Genomic DNA, 4,587 nt, shown 5'->3' on the forward strand with positions numbered 1-4,587 from the left:
ACATTTTATTAGTGGGTTATGTTAAATAAGGTTTTATTAGTCAGGTTAATGGTTAATAGGTTAGCTGTTAATTTTCAAATGTGTCTCTCGCACCATAGGCATTTCAGGTGAAAAATAGTGTGCATTTTTAAATGAGCACGTGTGCTTTTAACTGTAAAAATAGATTTGCATCTTATATGTTAAAATCGTTTTTGACTGAATAGCCTGTCTTTCCTTGTTAATCTGGTAACCCATATAGCAATGCACCGCACCCTTGTGGTGGTAATGCAAAAAAAAAATGTGCTACTTGTGCAGTAGTGCTGTACTCTGTACTGTAACACGCCAAATATCCTTACAGTCAATCAGTACCGGGGACAACAAGGTACAATTTGCGTCCATGGAAATAGACTTACGGCACGGTTCGGCTGTGCATGCGAAGAAGAAAGGAAAATCATCAAGGGCTTGCTTTTTGCCCAAGTAATTGTTTGAAAAAAGGGGATTCTGTTGGCTAGGGTTGTGGAAGGACTAAGAGGTCGCTCGGCCAGGAGGTCGCCAGCAAAATAACATTGGGTTTTTTTGTTTGAAGACTGCAATGCCTGCAACCGCTACCGCTCGTACAGGAAATGATCGTGTGACCAGCAGTGAGAATGGACAAACTGTTTGGGCCCCGAAACGTACTGTTGTCTTTTTATAATGTCAATTGGTTTTATAATAGTAACTGTGTTAAGTTTTTGGTACCTGGAAGAAGTGCATCAATTCGAAACCTTGTTACCGACTGAAAATGTACCCGCTGTCCCTACTCCTTTTCTGCATTTGCATACTTTATCTCCTAGAGATTCTCGGCATAGACAGAGATACTACAACAACACATTATTACTTATCATGAATGCTACACATGCCATTTTTAATAAATCCAACTGTTGGGTCTGTTCGCATTTACCGCAAGACGGGGATAAGGGGCTAGGTTGATATATTCAATCTTTACCTTTGACAATGCTTGTTATGCTTCTCTTAGAGCAATATTCTTTGGCCGATGGAACAATAGCATCTTGGGGAACTTTGATGGTACTAATTTGAATAGTTTTGAGAAACGTGTTCTTACGCGCTTGGGATGCTCGCTTTTCGCGAATAGGAGCAAGCTCAGCGTTGCTTCTATCAGGCCTTCTGATATACTGTCTCGTCCTTTTCAATCTTTGATTTCTTTCAAGATGGCTCCTATAGGCAATAAGGATGCCATGCCTCCATCTTACACTGTTAACCATAGCCCCGATTCAGTTTCTTTCTGCATACAGAGGAATGGTACTCAGTCAATGGGAAATTTTAAAGGTTGTGCCAACGTTGTGAATTTGACTGGGGAAGACAGACCTTTGTATGTAGGCGAACCTGTCTACTTTGTTTGCGGTAATGTAGCATTTCCATTGTTACCCAGAGATTGGCAGGGAACTTGTTATTTAGGGATCTTGTTACCCGGGGTATTCATAGCCAGTACTGTAGAGGTTTCAAAGGCTCGTCCACGACGGGATGAGAATGGTGACACTCCAGCACAGGTTCTGGGAGACGTAGCTAAATCCTTCGTGCCATTTTGGGGACAAATTGCGAACTCTGTAGACATTAGGAGATTAGCGAGAGTACTGGAGAGAACCATCAACCGGACCACGGACATACTATATAATATGACATTAGAACAGAAAGCAATAAGATTAGTAGCACTTCAGAACCGGATGGCATTAGATGTCATTCTGGCTGAACATGGTGGAGTGTGTAAATTAGTGGGGTCTGCTTGCTGTGTTTTCGTGCCAGATTCCTCCCCAACTATCTTCAAAGCAATACAGAATCTGCACGTCCTTAGTTCAGAAGTGCATGTTCCCGAGGGAAACTGGGATCTTAGCGCTTGGTTCTGGGACTTCTTGCGATTTTGGGGTTGGAAGGTGCTTTCGGTCTTACTGATCATTTTGGGAATTCTGTTGTTTCTTTGTTGCTGTATGCAGTGCTTACCTAGTATATGTTCGGTGCTAGGGGGATGTTGCGCACAGGCGATAGGTACAATAGGACACAAGGTATATGCCCCAGATAAGAGTTCCAAACAGTATGTGCTGGAAGAGATTTTTATAAACGATTTAATGGCAATAGATATTTCTGACAGTGATTCAGGGTGTATGGATGTTGAGGCGTGGAATTGTTCGTAAAGTGACCAGAAGTAGTTTAGAGCTTGGCATAGGCCAAAAGAAGGGTTTGTCGAACGGAAAATTATATTGTGCCTCCTATATTGTATGAATATATGGTTATTGGCCTACGCCAAGCTGTTTATAAGCCACTTGCGAGGAAAACCGCGTTGCAAGCTCTTGACCTTAGATCAGTGTAAGCCGCCATTTTAAATCTATCCGCCATTTTAGATTCTCCCTCTAAAGTCACCCTGTGTTCTAAGATGGTGGACAATGTCATTCCGAATGCAACATGGCCGTCTTGACCTCTCTGTACAAACTAATGTATAACTTGCCTGCACGCTACATGTTAGGGTCATGAACTGATACATTGTCCTTCGCTGACCTGTGTGTAGAGGATTATTGCTTGCACCAACAAAGCTAATCCATGACCATATGTTAAACACAATGTATTCAAATACTGAAATGTGAACACTTGCTTGACTACATTGTATAAAACTGTTTGAAAAGGCTTAACATGAAATCCTAAGATATACTGTTGCCATTGAGGCTTGTTAGTGAATACATTAATGGTAAACCCTAAATGTACAGATGTACGAACTCGGAACGAACCCTAGATCCGTAATGTATTAACTTATATTGACCTGGGAAATGGGTTGAACATCATGATTTCGAGGGTATAAAGAGTGCGACTATTCTAATGTACAGTCCCACTCACTGAGCACACCGAACCACGCTGGAGTTCGCTGTGTTGTACTGAGGGCCGATAGCTATCTGTTGCTTTGTCCTTTGAAACTGTTCAGTATAAAATAAAGATCTTTTGTATGTTCCTTTGTAACCCGCGTTTGGTGTATTTCATTTTGGGGTACTCAGCCTCGATATCTTCTTTTTGTTTTCACACTACTAATACTAAAAATAAATCAGTTCATAGATAATTCCACAGATCAGCATCAGGGATTTCAAGGCGCTGCCAGCATCGCCACATGTGAAGAACGCATTGCCTGTACTTTGACCACATTATACAAGGAAGCTGCAGCTCCTTCCAAGTTACCCAGAAGTCCATGCAGTGATTTACATACAAGTAATGGCGTCGTTTTCCTTGATTTTTTTCTATCAAAGCAGGACAGTTAAGATTATCAATAATGGATGTCGCCAGGCCTGAAGCAGAAACTCAGTTTAATTCAGTGCAAACGGCTTCTTTCCCACTCTATTAGTGAGATATAGTGTTTTCAGGTGACATATATATGTTGCTTTTCTTCTTCCCCACTGCCCGGATGAGCCTCAGTGGTCTGTGGTGCAGGCTTCAAACCTTTAGCCGTTGAGCAACAGAGTGGTTCAATTCCACCTTCTGGGCGAATATGTATTTCTTTTTCCTGTGATCAGCATTTTTATCTTTTTGGCACCATAGTAATCATTTAGTGCCTGGATTTATAACACAGAAAAAAGAATTGTACCAATCATAAATACTCATCTCTGGTGATTAACAGCATGTGTTGCCAGCAGTTCTTTCGATGATGCACAGGAAGGCTGCACCTTTTTGGGTGATTATTAAGCAATATGATCCGAGCGGCGGGGGCATTGTTATAGGCCCCGGGGCATTACCTCAGTCGGTAATGCCCCTGCCACTCGGGTCATATTGCTCATTAGTACCCCGGTCCGCAAGATCTGTGTGACCGGGGCACTAAAAGCATTTTTTTCTGTCCTGAAACATTTCGGAACAACAAAAAAAAACAACGAACAAGAAAATGGTCACCGGGAAAGGGAAAACGGAGTCAGTTTTCCCTTTCCATGGCGCCCATCAGTAGTGGACGCACTGGCAACACATCTGTTCCCAGCGTGTCCGCTCCCTAAAAAAAAAGACAAGAAGGTAAGTGGGGTTGGGAGGGCGAAGGAAATAAATTTACCCTGGTCCCCGGCGGGCGACGATGGAAGCCTCCAGCTGTGTGGAGGCTCGGAGCTGGGATGGCCCCGCTCCGCAGTATCCAGATGGCTGGAGGCTGCCATCATCACCCACCAGTGACAAAGCAGGCTAAAGGTAAGTGGGGTGGGGAGGGGGAAGTGGGGAGGGGGGAGGAGAAAAAAATAATAATAAATAAAACGTACCCAAGTCCCGGCAGGGAGCAAAGGCAGCTTCTCAGCCATGGAGGCTCGGAGCGGGGATGGCCCCGATTTGAGCCTCCTCATTTGCTGAGGGGCTGCCACGCCCCCGCCGGGAACAATGGCCATGGAATCCCCGCCGAGGGATTCCGGGGTGGCTAATGCCTCAGCGAGGGCCAATCAGAATGATTCTCTCATTCTGATTGCGCCCTCGCCGTGTACTAAGCAATGTTATTCCACTTTTAACCTTTATTAACGATGCTAATAACCAGGCCCACTTTGATATAACCTATGTGGTCACACCCCTTACTCCTCCTGGGAATACATTGTTTTTTGCATGCGAAAAACG

The 4,587-nt window shown here is 43.8% G+C and overlaps 1 non-coding gene across 1 annotated transcript; it reads left to right on the forward strand.

Moving 5' to 3' along the window:
- The first annotated feature begins 3,409 nt into the window (after nucleotides 1-3,409).
- TRNASTOP-UCA (transfer RNA opal suppressor (anticodon UCA)) lies at nucleotides 3,410-3,496 on the forward strand. The gene has a single exon. It is a non-coding gene; the product is annotated as a tRNA-Sec (tRNA).
- The last annotated feature ends 1,091 nt before the right edge of the window (nucleotides 3,497-4,587 follow it).

The sequence above is a fragment of the Ambystoma mexicanum genome, chromosome 13 (assembly GCF_040938575.1).
Source record: "Ambystoma mexicanum isolate Mex_15411 chromosome 13, UKY_AmexF1_1, whole genome shotgun sequence".
In the NCBI taxonomy this organism is placed as follows: domain Eukaryota; kingdom Metazoa; phylum Chordata; class Amphibia; order Caudata; family Ambystomatidae; genus Ambystoma; species Ambystoma mexicanum.